At 45.1% G+C, this 18461-nt stretch overlaps 1 pseudogene; it reads left to right on the forward strand.

Moving 5' to 3' along the window:
• Positions 1–11454, forward strand: part of LOC129470747 (cytospin-B-like) — a 121752-nt pseudogene extending 110298 nt beyond the window's left edge.
• Positions 11455–18461: the final 7007 nt, after the last annotated feature.

The raw sequence follows: 18461 nt of genomic DNA on the forward strand, positions 1-18461 counted from the left end.
CTGGACAGGCGAGTGCTCGGGCTCGGTCCCAGCCCCGCCTCCCGCCACTGTCCTTCCCTCCCTCCCTCTCTCCCGAGCCTGCACTGGGCCCGGGCTGTCCTCCTCCGTATCCTTGTGGGTGATTGTCCATCCAGGGGGCCGTCGCGAGGCACCTTAGACTGGGCGGCTTAGAAACGACGTTACTGTCTTGTGGTCCTGGGAGTCTGCTCTCGGGGTGGCAGCGTGGTCAGGCTCTGGAAAAGGCCTTCTTCCCGGTTGCCCAAGGCCACCTTCTTGCTGTGTCCTCACTTGGGGGACAGAGCGAGCTGCTCCTGGCCTCCTCTTACAGGGGCAGGAATCCTTCCATTCTCATGACCTGATCACCTCCCCAAGGCCCCAGCTCCTTATACCATCACCTTGGTTCGGGTTTCAGCAGAGGAATTTGGAGAGGGGGACACAAATATTCAGTGCATTGCCCTGGGCTTATATCTTCTTTTGCCTCTTCTGGCCACTTAAAAGTCGGAGTCTTAAACCTTTCCTCCGGTATGGGCCTAGTTTGTAGGCTGAGTACAGTCACCACATACAACACAGGATGCCCAATTAAATTTGGATTTCAGATAAACAATGAATAATTTCTTTTTGTTTGTTTTTTTGAGACAGAGCCTCGCTCTGCCACCCAGGCTAGAGTGCAGTAGCATGAGGTCGGTTCACCGCAACCTCCGCCTCCCGCATTCAAGCAATTCTCCTGACTCAGTCTGTCCAGTAGCTGGGATTACAGGCATGCGCCACCACGCCCATTTTATTTTTGTATTTGTAGTAGATATGGGGTTTCACCATGTTGGCCAGGCTGGTCTCAAACTCCTGACCTCGTGATCCACCCGCCTCGGCCTCCCAAAGTGCTGGGATTCAGGTGTGAGCCACCGCGCCTGGCCAACAGTGAATAATTTCTTAGCATAAGTACACCTCCTGCAATATTTGGGACAGACTCAGGAATTATTGGTTGTTTATCTGAATTTCAGATTTTGCTGGCAGCCGTGTAAGAGCCTCGGGGCAAGCAGGTCACACTGTGTGACTGGGGACAGCCAGAGGCCCAGGCAGGAGGAGCAAATAGTGAAGCCTGAGTGAACCACCCAGGCAGGTCCTGAGCCCCCCCCACCAACATCCGGTTTCTGTCCCTTCTCAGTCTCCAGGAGGAGGTTTATTTTCTCCTCTGCATCCTGGGCAGCTGTCCAGTGCCCAGCCTGACTGCTGGCAGCCCTAAGCAGATACATTCCAGATGCAGCGTGGCCTCCTCGTTGCCACCTCTTGGGGAAGGAAACTGTGATGGGCTCCCTGCCTTCCTACAACCATGGCGCCCACTGGAGGTGTCTTGTTCTAAAGCCCAGTGGCCTATTCCAGGCCCTGGTAGGAACCAATTTGGATTATTTGACCTGAATTTTCCAGCCAAAGCCTTCAGAAGGTGCCCATCCAATCCCACTGCAACCTGTTGAGTCATCCCTGCGTCTGTCCTCTACCTACCAGCTTCTACTCACCTTTCAGGACTACCTAAAACAAGACTGCTTTAGAGAAGCACCTCTCCATTCCCCCACCCCAATTAAACTGGGCTCCCTGAAAAAATGTGGCCTTAATTTTTCCTTCAGGGCCATCATCACATGTTTAACTCTCCAGCTGTGGGTGTCATTTTGGGGTGAATGTCTGTTTGCCACCCTCAACCAGGGACTACAAGCTGTGCCAGGGCAGGGACCTGTGTCTTTGGTCCCCTAGTGTGTCCTGGCACCACCTCCTCAGCAGGAAATGGGTGCGTGGAAGCCCAGTGGCAGGCATGTTGCAAGGGTTGAGCCTCCTGAGGTCAGGAGACAGCCACCAGGTACTGCAGCGGAGGTGCCCAGCAGGCGGGAAGGGAAGGGAGGCCAGGTGGGATGCCAGGTGGGGCAGAGGAGGCTCCAGTGGCCAGCTGGGTCTACAGGATGGAAAAGACCCACTTTTTCCAGCCACCTTTTATAAAAAATAAAAATAATTTTTTTTAAAAAAACCTTTGTTCATGAAGAAATTGGGTGAATGTGTCTAGACAAGACTGGATGTAATACAGACCCAAAGATAGTTTCAATTAGTGTGAAATCCTGTAAGCGTGAAATCCTGTAAGCCAGAGTTTTAAACCTTTTCCCTAGACCAACGTACCCCAGTGGGACCCTAGGCAGTCTCAGAACACAGTTTGAAGCTGTGTACTACAATAATTTTTTGAAATCTTTTATTTTGAAGCCTTATAAATGCTTCAGAGTTTTCAGAAACTCACATACTGAATGTTTTCATTATAAATGGGAGCTAAATAATATGTACACATGGACATGCAGAGTGGAATAATAGACATGGGAGACACAGAAGAGTGCGAAGGTAGAAGGGAGAGTGAGGCATGAGAAGTTACTTAATGGGTACAATGTACACTATTCAGGTGATGGTTATACCAAAAGCCCAGACTTCACCACTGTTCAATATACCTATGGAACAAAATTGCACTTGTACCCCCTGAATTTATATAAAATAAATAGTTTCTGTTCCCCTCATGACATAACAGTGATTGTTTCATATAAAAATGACTACTTTCAGGCCACGCACGGTGGTTCACGCCTGTAATCCTAGCACTTTGGGAGGCAGAGGCCGGTAGATCACAAGGTCAAGAGATTGAGACCATCCTGTCCAACACAGTGAAACCCCGTCTCTACTAAAAATACAAAAATTAGCTGGGTGTGGTGGCACGCGCCTTTATTCCTAGCTGCTCAGGAGGCTGAGGCAGGAGAATCACTTGAACCCGGGAGGTGGAGTTTGCAGTGAGCCGAGATCATGCCACTGCACTCCAGCCTGGTGATAGAGTGAGACTCTCAAAAAAAAAAAAAAAATGACAACTTTCCCCACCACAAATTTTTACATAAAAATGACATGCCAGAAAGGTGCATCACAGCACTGTGCAGGTATTTGTGACAGGCCTCATCCCTTGGAGGCTGTGAGCCCAGCTGGAGAAGCACAGCAGGGGGCCAACAGGATGACTCACAGATTGCACAACTGCAGGCATCTGGGAGCTCCCTGCTGATGGTCTTCTCAGAGCCACTTTCAACAGGTCTTCTATAAAAATTCTCTCGCTCTGGAATTGTTTGTATATGGCGATATAGGAAACCGATGTTTGAGTCCAAGAACATGTGCCAGCCTTCCGGCCTTCCGATCATTCCAGGATGAGTCAGTGAGCCAGTGGGGCACCCATGTGAGTTTTATCATCCATCTCCCCAGGCCATGGAGGATTTCTCCCCTGCTTCAGACAGTCGTAGACAATGGAAACCTGTTTCCCAGCAGAAAGCAGACAAGCTGAGCCTGGAGATTTGGCAAATCTCAATCAGAACTGACTCCAAGCATCTTCTAGGTCTCGCTTACAATTTAAAGCAACAGGCGACTTTTCTTCAACTGGAAGGTCTCAGCCTGTTCTGCAGCAGCAGGGATGCTATGGGATCTCTGCTGCTAACAAAGCACTACTGCAAATGGCTTCTGGAGATATTATCTGTCTTGATGGTTGCTGTCATTATCTCCTTTGAAAGTGAAATTTACCTGACACACAACCAGAAACTAGAATATCCGTTTTCTGTAACTGCAAATGTTGCTTTAAAGTGACAGTTGATGCTAAAATACATGTTCAGTACAGAAAATACCAAAGGCACAAAGAAAATAAAAATGTCCTGTCATCACACCAAAAATGGGTAATGAAAATTAACTTATTTTTTGGTAGTTTATCAGCACACGTCAGTATCAGTTAGAATTAGGTTAAGTGGCAAGGGATAGAGTCCTGAAAAACAGTGCTTTAAGGTAAGAAACTTCCTCCCTTCTCATTAAAAAAAAGAAGTCCAGAGGTAAAACTTCCAAAGCTAGCATGCTGAATTCACAAAATTATTAGGGATCCAGGCACCTTTTAGCTCTCACATCCTTAAGGGAGTGGCATTTATCCTCATAAATAAAAATGGCTACCAGAGTTCCAGTTATCACAACTTTATCCCAGGTGACAGGATAAAGTTTATGTCTTCCTAGAAGACTCATGTGACACTTTCTGTTATATTTCATTAGTCCCATGGCTACACCTAGCTTCAAGGAAGGGTGGGAAATCTATCTGGGGTTCTGTTACAAAAAGGAAGGATGACTTGTGTAGGGAATTAGAAGTCTGTGACAATTTATACACTTTTTCATCTTAAAGTTTAACTCTGAATAGATTCAAACATTTATTTTTACTTGACTCAAAAATAAAAAATTATGAAAAAATATACAGTGAAAGACCCTGCCACTCAGTCTTCCCTTCCCTTCCCAGATGCATACACACTGGTAACTACTGTTATCAGTATTTTGTGTATCCTTCCAGAGTTTCTTAGGCACATACAGGCAAATGTGAGTAGCATCATATCCTCTTATTTTTAACCCCAAAGTTAGCATGCTATGCATTTTATTCTGCACCTGGCCTTTTGTTTTTGTTTGGGTTTTTTTCTTTTCACTTAGCAACGTGTCTTGGAGACGTTTGCCTATCAGTACATAGAAAGCATCCAGATTCTTTTTTTCTGCTGCATGGTATTCTATTATATGGGTGTAGCATCAGTTATCTAGTCGCCTATGATTAGGGTAGCCATAAAACCATCCAGATTGGGACATTTTCAAGAGTGAACAGGGCTCTATTATTAATTATACTGGGGCAAAGGTGTAAACCAGGGCTGTCCCAAGCAAACTGGGATGTAGGGTCACCCCATAGATGATGAAGATAGGGACTGTTTCCAGTCTTTTGCTCTTATGACAATGCTGTCATTAATGTGCATATGTATATGTTCATGTGTGTAAGTTTCAAACATATACTTGCTGGGTCAAAGAGTTTATGCTTCTGACAGAACATGCCAAATTGCTCCTGTGGGAATTGGATTAACTTGTTCTCCCATGAGCATCATAGGAGAGTGTCTCTTTAACCACAGCTTGGCCCACAGAGTGTGCTGTCAGACATTTGGATTTTTGCCGGTCTAATAGGTGAGAAGTGGTGTCTGAATTTAGTTTTCATTTGCATTTGGTTATAAATGAGACTGAATATGTTTTAAAATTCTATTTGTGTTCCTTTTTCTGTGAACTGCCTTTTCATATTCATTGCCCATATTTCTTTCTTTCTTTTTTTTTTGAGATGGGGTCTGGCTCTGTCACCCAGGCTGGAGTGCAGTGGTGTGATCTCGGCTCACTGCAACCTCTGCCTCCCAGGTTCAAGCGATTCTCATGCCTCAGCCTCCCGAGTAGCTGGGATTACAGGCACCTGCCACCACACATGGCTAATTTTTTTTTTTTTTTTGTATTTTTAGTAGAGATGGGGTTTCACCATGTTGGCCAGGCTGGTCTCGAACTCCTGACCTCAGGTGATCTGCCCGACTCGGCCTCCCAAAGTGCTGGGATTACAGGCGTGAGCCACCACACCATGCCATTGCCTCTCTCTCTCTCTCTCTCTCTTTATATATATATATATATTTTTTTTTTTTTTTTCTTTTGAGATGGAGTCTCACTCTGTCACCCAGGATGGAGTGCAGTGGCGCGATCTCGGCTCACTGCAACCTCCACCTCCCGGGTTCACACCATTTTCCTGCCTCAACCTCCCAAGTAGCAGGGACTACAGACGCCCACCACCATGCCCAACTAATTTTTTTGTATTTTTAGTAGAGACACGCTTTCACCATATTAGCCAGGATGGTCTCAATCTCCTGACCTCGTGATCCACCCGCCTCGGCCTCCCAAAGTGCTGGGATTACAGGCGTGAGCCACCACGCCCGGTCCCATTGCCCATATTTCTTAGTGAGTGTTTGGAAACCTCATCTTGGAGCTTTTAGTACATTGGAGAGATGATGTCTGTGATTTGAGGTGCAAATAGCTTCCCCAGTGATTGTCTTTGTTTTTGCTTATGATGATTTGTTTTTGCCATGCAGAAAATTTTTTAAATTTTTGTCTCTTTTTTTGCAGCTTTGTTTTTTTTGTTGTTGTTGTTATTGTTTTGTTTTGTTTTAAGACAGAGTTTTGCTTTCGTTGCCCAGGCTGGAGTGCAATGGCATGATCTTGGCTCACTGCAACCTTTGCCTCCCAGGTTCGAGCCATTCTCCTGCCTTAGCCTCCAGAGTAGCTGGGATTACAGGCACCCACCACCACACCCAGCTAATGTTTATATTTTTAGTAGAGGCAAGTTTTCGCCATGTTGGCCAGGCTGGTCTCGATCTCCTGACCTCAGGTGATCCACCCGCCTTGGCCCCCACAAAGTGCCGGGATGACAGGCATGAGCTACTGTGCCTAGCCCTTTTGCGGCTTTGGATAAGTCAAAGCTAGAAAGCCCTTCCCCATTCCAAGGTTATAAAGGTGTGCTCCTTTATAACCTTCTACAACTTTCATTCTTCTAGAACTTTCTTCTAGAACTTTCATTGTTTTCTTTTAGAACTTTCTTGTTTTGTCTTAAATCTTTGATGCATTTGGGATTTATCTTGATGTACATGGTGGGGTATGAATTTATATACATTTTAAATAAGTATATTTACTTTTCCCATAGTAATACAAGCTTATTGTTAAAAAATTAAGCAGTATTCTTTGGGAGGCCGAGGCGGGCAGATCACGAGGTCAGGAGATCGAGACCATCCTGGCTAACATGGTGGAACCCTGTCTCTACTAAAAATACAAAAAAAAAAAAAAATAGCCTGGCGTGGTGGTGGATGCCTGTAGTCCCAGCTACTCGGGAGGCTGAGGCAGGAGAATGGCGTTAACCCAGGAGGCGGAGCTTGCAGTCAGCCGAGATTGAGCCTACTTTTTAAATATATATAGAAATGGGGGTCTCAAACTCCTGGCCTCAAGCGATCCTGCTACCTCAGCCTCCCAAAGTACTGGGATTACAGGCAGGAGCCACCAAGTCCAGCCTGAAAGTTTCTTTTTATATGTATCTCCCTATTTATAAATAGTAATCTAACACTGTTGTATGTTAACTTCATTAATTTTAAGCATGCTTCATTGTTACGTTGCATGAGAGGTCTTCCCTTCAAATAGAGGTGAAGTAATAAATGTTAGTGAACTCTGTGTCAGTATTTCTATGCAGTTAGTACTAGGATTTGACTGTTCTCTTTTTGCATATTTGAATAATTAACCTGAGTTGGTAATTGTGACCTCCTTTGCAAAAGTGTAAAAACCAGACAGCACTTTGGGAGGCCGAGGTGAGTGGATCACGAGGTCAGGAGTTCAAGGCCAGCTTGGCCCAGATGGTGAAACCCCGTCTCTACTAAAAAAAAAAAAAAAAATTAGCCGAGCGCGGTGGTGCATGCCTGTAATCCTACCTACTCGGGAGGTGGAGGCAGAGAATTGCCTAAACCCAGGAGGCGGAGTTTGCAATGAGCCAAGATCTTGCCACTGCACTCCAGCCTGGGCGACAGAGCAAGACTCCATCTCAAAAAAACAAGCAACCGATTTAGGGGTAAGGCATGGGATGAGAGGAATTCCTTATTTTTTTCTCCAAAGCAATTTTTTCTACTTATACAAACTTATTGTTTAAAATAGCTGGTTGCATTTGCCTCTGAATAAATAATAAAAAAAAAATTAAAAAATAAAATAAAAAGTTTTATTTACTTCCACGCTTTCAGCCTCACATTTCTGAGCAGCCCCAAGATTCCTCTGCAGATGCTCTACAGGCTCCTATGTGTCAGGCACCCTGCCAGTTGCTGGAGATAGAACAGTAAGTGAGACAAATGGGGTTGTGCCCTTTTGAAGCTCGCGCTCTGGTAGGGGACGCAGACAAGAAGCAGCCGAATACACAAGATGACAGGTGTTGATAAGCACTAGGAAGACAAGCAGAGCAAGGCGAGGAAAGAAGAGCCAGGGAGAGGGGTGCTATTCTAGGGAGGATGGTCAGAGAAAGTCCCTGAGTGGGTGACACGATGTGAGCAGATACCTGAAAGGTATGCAGGGGAACCATGTGACAAGCTGGGGAGAGCTTGATGGGTGGGCACAGTATGTCCAAAGGCCCTGTGGCAGGGACATACTGGTTCACTGGAGAGGGTCAGGGTGTGGGGGGCAGCAGAAGGCCAGTGTGAGCAGCAGAATGGGCAAGGCAGCTGCTAGGGAGTGGCTCATGAGAGATGGGTAGGGCAGAACCTCCCTGGCTTTATCTGAGGAATGGCAAAGTTCTGAGCAGGACCTAATTTACATTTCTAAACAATTTTTTTTTTGGGAGGCCGAGGTGGGAGGATCGCTTGAGCTCAAGAGTTTGAGACCAGCCTAGGCAAGATAGTGAGACCCCATCTTTACAAAAAAATTTTAAAAATCAGCTCGGCATGGTAGTGTGTACCTGTGGTCTCAGCTACTCAGGAGGTCAAGGCAGGAGGACTACTTGAGCCTAGGCGTTCGAAGCTACAGTGAGCCATGATTGCATCACTGCACTCCGGCTTTGGCAGCAGAGCAAGACCCTGTCTCAAAAAATAAAATAAAAATTTTAAAATAAGCAATCTCTTTGGTAGCCATGCAGAGAAGTCATTGTAGAGGCACAAGAGTTTAAAATAATAGACTGGGCATGGTGGCTCACGCCTGTAAACCCAGCACTTTGGGAGGCCGAGGCAGGCAGATCACCTGAGGTCAGGAGTTTGAAACCAGCCTGGCCAACATTGTGAAACCCCACCTTTACTAAAAATACAAAAAATTAGGCTGGGTGCAGTGGCTCACGCCTGTAATCCCAGCACTTTGGGAGGCTGAGGCAGGCAGATCACGAGGTCAGGAGATCGAGACCATCCTGGCTAACATGGTGAAACCCCATCTCTACTAAAAATATAAAAAATTAGCCGGGCGTGGTGGCATGCGCCTGTAGTCCCAGCTACTCGGGAGGCTGAGGCAGGAGAATCCCTGGAACCCAGGAGGCGGAGGCTGCAGTGAGCCGAGTTTGAGCCACTGCACTCCAGTCTGGCAACAGAGTGAGACCCTGTCTCAGAAAAACAAAAAAAAAAAATTGCTGGGTGTGGTGGCGGGCGCCTGTAATGCCAGCTACTCGCAAGGCTGAGGCAGGAGAATCACTTGAACTCGGGAGGCAGAGGTTGCAGTGAGCCAAGATTGCACCACTGCACTCCAGCCTGAGCAACAAGAGCAAGACTCCGTCTCAAAAAATAAAATAAAATAAAATAAAATAAAATAAAATAAAAGTAAGGTCTGGCTAGGAGGCCATTACATTAGTTCAGGTGAGAGATGAGGGGACTCAGCCCAGCAAGGGCAGAGCAGATGGAGCGGCTGTGGGGAGTGCAGGAAGGAGAGGAATCCGGGATGCCCCTCAGTGCCTGTTGCTGCTGACATGGAGAAGACTCAGGGATCCAGAGTCAGGCGCAAGATGGCTTTTCACATCCAAGTGGAGAAGGTGAGTAGACAGGGAAATATAGAAGCCTAAAGCACCAGAAGAAAAAAGACCAAGCCCTGGGGCCTCCCAGGAGCGGCTGAGCTGGGTGGGCAGGAGGGAGGCCGTGGGTTTTTTTTTTGTTTGTTTTTTTTTTTGAGACGGAGTCTCGCTCTGTCGCCCAGGCTGGAGTGCAGTGGCACGATCTCGGCTCACTGCAAGCTCCGCCTCCTGGGTTAACGCCATTCTCCTGCCTCAGCCTCCCGAGTAGCTGGGACTACAGGCACCCACCACCACGCCCGGCTACTTTTTGTATTTTTAGTAGAGACGGGGTTTTGCAGTGGTCTCGATCTCCTGACCTCGTGATCCGCCTGCCTCGGCCTCCCAAAGTGCTGGGATTACAGGCGTGAGCCAACACGCCCAGCCGAGGCCGTGGGTTTCAAGAAAGAGGAAGTGATGGGTGACAAACTGCTGAGCGGTTAAGCAAGGCCTGAGGGGCGGCCATTGGGTTTGGCAAGACGTATGTTGCTGGTGGCTTTACAAGGTGGTGTCAGGAATGGGGACCGAAGGCAGACCTCACTTGGGAGGAGAGTCTTGCTGTAAAGAGGAACAGAGAAATGAGGAGATCATCGGAAAGGGATGTGGGGTTAGGGAGAGTGTTTTCTTTCCTTTTTTTTTTTTTTTTTTCTGAAAGTATGGAAAGATAACAGTGCATTCTCTTGCCTGTGGGGGAAAATGCCCAGTGAGGGAGGTTGTGTGGATGCCAGGGAGATGGGGAAGGAGCCAGATTCCAGGCACACATGGAGCAGGGAGTCTGAGCATGGGGAGGCTGGCGGCTGAGGTGTGTCATTGCTTCCTACAGCGGGTGCAGCTGTACAAGGGCACGGGACTGGATGTCAGCCAGACAAGGCTGGGGGACAGGTAGAGGAAATAGGCTGGCAAGGTGGAGGCAGTTGTCCAAGAGGGGACACCTGAAGCAGAAACTCTGGAGAAGATGCAGTTACTGAGAGTGACAAGTCTCAGCCTTGGCCAGGACTCCATGAAGGTGGGTCAGGTGTGTTGGAGGGAAAGAGGGTTGTGGAGGAAGAGATTGGGAAGCAGAGGCAGGAAGATTCATGGGCAACATTGTTGAAGCTGCCAGAAATGAGCACAGGAGTGTCTGGCGACAGAAGGACAGTGTGAGGAGGATGAGAAACCTTCCCTGAGTGGTCAGAGTGGCTGGAGGTCTGGAGGTGACTGTGGCAAGCAGGGCTCGAGGGTGATGTGGTCCCCAAGCATGCTTTTGGAGAGGCTGGGTTGTTATGGAAGGAGAGGGGAAGAATATTCTGGAAAAGTAGGGAGAAGAGCTCTGCCAGCTGCAGGTCCTCAGAGAAGGCAGGGTGTGGGAGACAAAAACAGCCACCCCTTGAGAGAGCTGCAGGAGAAACAGCATCTTCAGGGGAGAACCTGACTTCTAGCAGAGTGAGAGAGTGGAGGGACATCTGAGAAGAGGCTGAGGAGGATGTAGGGGTTTTCTGATGACACCGTGAGTTGACACCGTGAGTTCCCAGTGGACTACTGACAATTTGGGGGTCAGGAAGAGGTAGACATTTAGGTCAGTTTAAGAATGTTTGAACCCTCTGGAGATGACAGTGGTGTGGAATGTGAAGTGGCATCCAGACTAAAACAGGAAAGAGCCAGGAGCACTTTCTGGAGTCAGGTGAATGGAATGACCAGGTGAGCCCAGGAGCCATGGGGTGGACTCCAAGATGTGCTGAGGCTGCAGTAGAACCATCAAGGAAGAAACTCACTGACCATGCTCTTCTCAGCCCAGTTCATGAGGGACTGCCCTGGCCAGGAGGGCTTTCCTTGTGGAGGTGGCCGAGGAGCACTGTGCTCTCCTCCCTCCACCTGGTGTCAAAAGTCAACCTGGTGCCCACCCGCATTCACAGCAGCACTCTGAACAACAGCAGAAAGGTAGAAGCAACCCAAGCGTCCATCTACAGATAACTGGATAAACAAAACATGATTCATCTATATAATGGGATCTTATTCAACTTTAAAAAGGAAGGAAATTCTGACACAGTGCTACAACCTGGATGAACCTTGAGGACGTTATGCTGAGTGAAGTAAGCCAGACACAGAAAGACAAATCCTGTGTGATTCCACCTACATGAGGTACTAGAGTAGTCAGATTCATAGAGACAGAAAGTAGAACGGTGGTTGCCAGGGGCTGGGGGAAGGGGAAAATGGGGAGTTAGTGTTTAATGAGGACAGAGTTTAAGATTTGCAAGATGAGAAAGGTGAGGTGAATGGAGGTGATGGTTGCACAATAATGTGAATGTACATTTTGGTTAATGCCACCAAAATGTTTAAGAGGATGTTAAAAAATGTCAGCTTGGGGAAACTGAAGCTATCCTATTGCCTCGAGGCCACACAGTTGACAGAAGGCTGCAGCATTGGACCAGAATGTGTCTCTGACCCCACACCCTGCAGGGGCTCTGCAAGGCAGAGGAAGAATCGGGGCTGTGGTGATTAGAAACAGTGAGCATCCTGGGGCGACCCGGTTGAGCCTCTTAGGAAGAACTTTTTAAATTTTTATACTTTCTTTGTGGTTGGTTTATTTGAATGTGAGACACTACAATTGGTTTATATGTCTCCTTTTTTTTTTTTTTTTTTTTTAAATTTTGAGACAGGGTCTCACTCTGTCACCCAGGCTGGAGTGCAGTGGCATGATCTCAGCTCACTGCACCCTCCGCCTCCCAGGCTCAAGCAATCCTCCTACCTAGTCTCCAGAGGAGCTGGGACAACAGGTGTGCACCACCTCACCTGGCTAATTTTTGCGTTTTTCCTAGATACAGGGTTTTGCTGTGTTGGCCAAGCTGGTCTTGAACTCCTGAGCTCAAGCGATCTGCATGCCTTGGCCTCACAAAGTTCTGGGATTACAGACGTGAGCCACTGTGCCTGGCCAGGAAGAACTTTCACTGACTCATTTGCCACACTCAGATCTTACCCAGAGACATTTGAATTTCCAAGGGTGATGATTTGCATTGGGTGGAGCAGAGCACCATGGGCACTTAGATTAGCCCAGGCTCAGCAAAAAAGCTGAAATGCTCACAAACAGCAGGCCCTGGGCATTATGGTTATTTTCCTGACCTCAGTCTCAAGTGCCAAATCTCAAAACTATCATTAAAATGTCCATATTTTTTCATTTAGAGAAAACAGTGTCTGCTAAAATCCATAATATCCACCTGAGTGTTTGTTCAGCACAGCTGGCCTGACAGCACTTGTTTGGAACTTGACAAGTAAGCCTGAGTTCTCTGGGAAGGATGAAGCTAAGAAAATTTGGAATAAGAATGAAGGAGGATGCACCCTGCACATATCAAAACACACCATAGAGATGCAGTGCTGGCCAGGCACTGTGGCTCATGCCTGTAGTCCCAGTGCTTTGGGAAGCTGAGACAGGAGGATCGCTTGAGCCCAGGAGTTTGAGACCAGCCTGGGCAACACAGCAAGGCCCCATCTCTACAAAAAATTTAAAAGGAGCCACACAGACAGGAAAGAAAAGAGAAATGCAGGATGTCCATATGTAATGTGTATGTTATCCCACCTGGAACTTTCCCCTTGGAGCTTAGCGCTTCAGTGCTGGCCTCTACCCAGAGCCTAAATCCAAGGTCTCCCTGAGGCAACTCTTCATCTTACTCCAGAAGGCTGGAAACCTTCAGTCCTCCCCAGCACCCACTCATGTGTGAAGTGAGATCTGATATCTTTGAAGGACATCAACATTGGGTAGAAATAGCCTAAGAAAGACCTCCATGTCCTTTTCCTTAGCAAGGATCCACATGCAGATCTGGCCCTGGGATGGGCATGGTGTGAGCATCACCAGAGGGGCAGCAGGAATGCAAACACACCTGGCTTAAGATCCAGCTCTGCCACTTACCAGCTATGTGTGGTGGCTCTGGGAAGGTCATCCAGTCACCTGCAGCCTCAGCCACTTCACCTCTCTACACAGGATCAAGTTACAAGCTACGCAACTTGCTTTTGTATATCTTCTTTGAAGAAGTGTCTATTCAAGTCCTTTGCCCATTTTAAAAATTGGATTACTTGTCTTTTTTTTTTTTTTTTTTTTTTTTTGAGACAGGGTCTCATTGTTACCCAGGCTGGAGTGTAGTGGCATGATCTCGGCTCACCGCAACTGCTGCCTCCCGGGTTCAAGCCATTCTCGTGCCTCAGCCTCCCCTGTAGCTGGGATTACAGGCACTTGCCACCATGCCCTGCTAATTTTTGTATTTTTAGTAAAGATGGGGTTTAACCATGTTGGTCAGGCTATTCTCAAACTCCTGAGCTCAGGTGATCTGCCCACCTCAGCCTCCCAAAGTGCTGGGATTACAGGTGTGAACCACCATACCCAGCCTGGACACCAGACTTTTATTAGATACATGATTTACAAATATTTTCTCCCATTTTGTGAACTGTCTTTTTATTCTCTTGATAGTGCCCTTTGATGTACAAAAGTTTTTAACTTTTATGAAGTTCAGTGTATCTATTTTTTTATCTGATTCCTTGGGTTTTTGGTGTCATAGTTAAGAAATTGTTGGCCGGGTGTGGTGGGTCATGCCTGTAATCCCAGCACTTTGGGAGGCCGAGGTGAGAAGATCATGAAGTCAGGAGTTTGAGACCAGCCTGGCCAACATGGTGAAACTCCGTCTCTACTAAAAATACAAAAATTAGCTAGGGGCGTGATGGCACATGCCTGTATTCCCAGCTACTGGAGAGGCTGAGGCAGGAGAATCGCTTGAACCCGGGAGGCAGAGGTTACAGTGAGCTAAGATAACGCGCCATTGAACTCCAGCCTGGGCAACAGCGCAAGACTGTCTCAAAAAAAAAAAAAAAACAGAAAGAAAAGAAATTGTTGCCTAAGGTCATGAAGATTTACAACCTGTGTTTTCTTCTAAGATTTTTATAGTTTTAGCTCTTACATTTAGGTGTTTGATCCATTTTGAGTTGATTTTTGTATATGACTTGAGGTAGTAGTTCAACTTAATTCTTTTGCATGTAGATACCCAGCTGTCCCAGGAGCATTTGTTAAAAAGGCTATTCTTTCTCCCATTAAATTATCATGGAACCCCTGTCAAATACCAATTGACTATACATGTAAGGATTTATTTCTGGATTCTCAGTTCTAATTCATCAATTTATATGTCTGCCCTTATGCCAGTACCACATTGTCTTGATTACTATAGTTTTGTAATAAGTTTTGAAATCAAGAAATTTAAAAATAACAAAAAATTTAAATTTAAAGCAAAAATTTAAAAATAACAAATAAAAATAAAGGGAAAAAAAGAGGTGTTAGTCCTTCAAATTTTTTTTTTTTTTTTTTTTTTTTTTTTTGAGATAGAGTCTCGCACTCTCGCCCAGGCTGGAGTGCAGTGGCGCAATCTCGGCTTACTGCAAGGTCCGCCTCCCAGGTTCATGCCATTCTCCTGCCTCAGCCTCCCGAGTAACTGGGACTACAGGCACCCACCACGCCTGGCTAATTTTTTATATATTTAGTAGAGATGGGGTTTCACCGTGTTAGCCGGGATGGTCTCGATCTCCTGACCTTGTGATCTGCCCACCACGGCCTCCCAAAGTGCTGGGATTACGGGCGTGAGCCACCGCACCCGGCCTTGTTTTTCTTTTTCAGGATTGTTTTTGCTATTCTGGGTCCTCTGCATTTCCACATAATTTTTAGGATCAGCTTGTCAATTTTTGCAAAATTTTGAGAGATTGCATTGAATATGTAGATCAATTTGGGTAGTATTGCCATCTTAATAATAATGTCTTCCAATCCATGAACATGGACTGTCTTTCCAGTTATTTGGGTATTTTTTAATTTATTTCAATTATGTTTTGGAGTTTTCTTTGTAAAAGTCTTATGCTTTTTTGGTTAAATTTATTCCTAAGAATTTTGTTTTTGATGCTAATGTAAATGAAGCTGTTTTCTTAATTTTATTTTAAGATTATTCATTGCTATTGAGTAAAGATACAATTAATTTTATATTTTGTCCAAGATACTGATCTTGTATTTTGCAACCCTGCTGAAGGGCATTTATTTGTTCTAAAAGGTTTTGTTTTTGTTTTGTGGATCACTTAGGGTTTTCTATATACAAGATTATGGCATTTGCAATATATATATATACGTATATATATATATAGAGAGAGAGAGAGAGAGAGAGAATTTTAGTTCTCCTTTCTAATCTGGATGCCTCTTATTATTTGTTTTTTAAATTTTTCTTTTGGCTTTATTGCCTTGGCTAGAACCCCCAATACAATTCTGAATAGAAGAAGTGAGAGCGAAATCCTTGTCTTATTCTTGATCTTAGAGGGAATGCTTGCAGTCTTTTATCATTGAGTATGCTGTATTAGCTTTGAGTTTTTCATAGATGTCCTTTATCAGATTGAAGATATTTCCTTCCATTTCCATTTTGTTGATTTTTTTCAAATCATGAAAGGATGTTAGATTTTACCAAATACTTTTTCTATGTATATTGAGATGATCATGTTATTTTTCCTTTATTCTATTAATAATGTATATTACATAATTAAATCTTATACATTAAACCAACTTAGCATTCCTGAGATAAATCCCACCTGATCATTGTATATATTTTATTTATTTTTTTATTTTTTGAGATGGAGTCTGGCTGTGTCACCCAGGTTGCAGTGCAGTGGCACAGTCTCAGCTCACTGCAACCTCTGCCTCCTGAGTTCAAGCAATTCTTCTGCCTCAGCCTCCCAAGTAGCTGGGACTACAGGTGCATGCCACTATGCCTGGCTAATTTTTGTATTTTTAGTAGAGACAGGATTTCACTACATATTGGCCAGACTGGTCTCAAACTCCTGACCTTGTGATCTGCCCACCTTGGCTTCCCAAAGTGTTGGGATTAGAGGCGTGAGCCACTGCACCCGGCCTCTATATATCTTATATCCTTTTTGTTCCTCTATTCCTCCACTGTTTACTTCTTTTTTGTTAAATAGGTATTATCTAGTGTACCCTTTTAATTCTCTTGTCAATTATTTGTTAAAATCTCAGAATATATAATGATATAAAAAAGCTTTCTTCCTATATCGTTCTGTTTCCTCCTCTCCTTTTGGCTATTAACATCATACAAATAATATCTTTATACATTATGTGCCCATCAGCACATATTTCTAATTATAGTTTTATGCTGTCTTTTGTGTTTATTTATTTATCTATTTTGAGACAGAGTCTTGCCCTGTTGCCCAAGGTGGAATGCAGTGGTGCAGTCTTGGCTCACTGCAACCTCTGCCTCCTGGGTTCAAGTGATTCTCCTGCCTCAGCCTCCCGAGAAGCTGGGACCACAAGTGCATGCCACCATGCCAGCTAATTTTTGTATTTTTTGGTAGAGACAGAGTTTAACCATGTTGGCCAGGCTGGTCTCGAACTCCTGACCCCAAATGATCCACCCACTCTGGCCTCCCAAAGTGTTGGGATTACGGGCGTGAGCCACCGCGCCTGGCCTGTATTTACATTTCATACTCTCTTTTATAGTTGTCTTTGTAGTAGTTTTTTCTGGTGTACTTTATTTCTTCATGCATATTGAGTTATTGTCTAGTATGCTTTCGTTTCAGCCTGAATAAATCCCTTTAGTATTTATTGTAGATCTCTTAGTGAATTTTTGTTTATCTACTCTCTTAATATCTGCTTCATTTTTGAAGAATATTTTTACTAGGTAGAGAATTTTTGGTTGGCAGTTTTTTTCTTTCAGAGCTTTTACTATGTCATAGTAGACACCTCTTCTGGTCTCCATGACTTCTGATTAGAAGTCAGATGTTAATCTTATTGAGGGTTCCTTGTACATAATAAGTCACCTTTCTCCTGATGCCTTGAAGATTCTCTTTGACTTTAGCTTTTGACAATTTGACTGTGGTGTGTCTAGGTGTAGATATCTTTGATTTTATCCCACTTAGAGTTCACTGAGTTTCTTCGATGTACATATTTCTTTTTCATCAAATTTGGGAAGTTTTTGACCATTTTGTTTAAATTTTTCTGTTTCTCTCTCACTCTCTTTCTGGTACTCTCATTTTGCATATATTGGTACACTTAATGATATCCCTGAGGTCTCTGAAACTCTGTTGATTTTTCTTTTATCTTTTTTCTTTCTGTTCCTCAAATTGGATTATCTCAATTAACCAGTGCATTCAAGTTCACTAATTTTTACTTTTGCAAGTTCAAATTTGCTGTTGTGCCCTTCTATTAAATTTTTCATTTGTTACTGTACTTTTTTTTTTTTTTTTTTTGAGATCAAGTCTCACTCTGTTGCCCAGGCTGGAGGGCAGTGTCGTGATCTTGCAACCTCCACCTCCCAGGTTCAGGCGATCCTCCCACCTCAGCCTCCTGAGTAGCTGGAATTACAGGAGCATGCCACCATGTTTAGCTAATTTTTTTGTTTTGTTTTTGGTAGAGATGGGGTTTCAACATCTTGGCCAGGCTGGTCTTGAACTCCTGACCTCGAGTGACCTGCCCTCCTTGCCCCTTGGCTTCCCAAAGTGATGGGATTACAGGCATGAGCCACCACACCTGGCCTGTTATTGTACTTTTCAACTCTAGAATTTCTATTTGATTCTTCATCATCTCCATCTCTTTTTTGAGATTGTCTGTTTGGTGAGACATCTTTAATTCTTTAGACAGATTCCTTTTTAATTTTTTTTTTTAGATCGAGTCTCTCTCTTGTCACCCAGACTGCAGTGCAGTGGTGCAATCTTGTCTCACTGCAACCTCTGCCTCTTGGGTTCGGGCACTTCCCATGCCTTAGCCTCCCAAGTAGCTGGGATTATAGGCGTGAGCCACCACCTCAGCTAATTTTGTATTTTTTTAGTAGAGACAGGATTTCACCATGTTGGTCAGGCTGGTCTCAAACTCCTGACCTCAGGTGATCCACCCACCTCAGCCTCCCAAAGTGCTGGGGTTACAGGCATGAACCACTGCACCTGGCCCCTTTTAATTTTTTGAACATGTTTAAAATAGCTGATTTAAAATCTTTGTCTAGGCCTCAGGCACAGTGGCTCATGCCTGTAATTTCAGCACTTTGGGCACCTGAGGCAGAAGGATGAC

This window comes from Symphalangus syndactylus, chromosome 20 (genome assembly GCF_028878055.3).
Source record: "Symphalangus syndactylus isolate Jambi chromosome 20, NHGRI_mSymSyn1-v2.1_pri, whole genome shotgun sequence".
Taxonomy (NCBI): Eukaryota; Metazoa; Chordata; class Mammalia; order Primates; family Hylobatidae; genus Symphalangus; species Symphalangus syndactylus.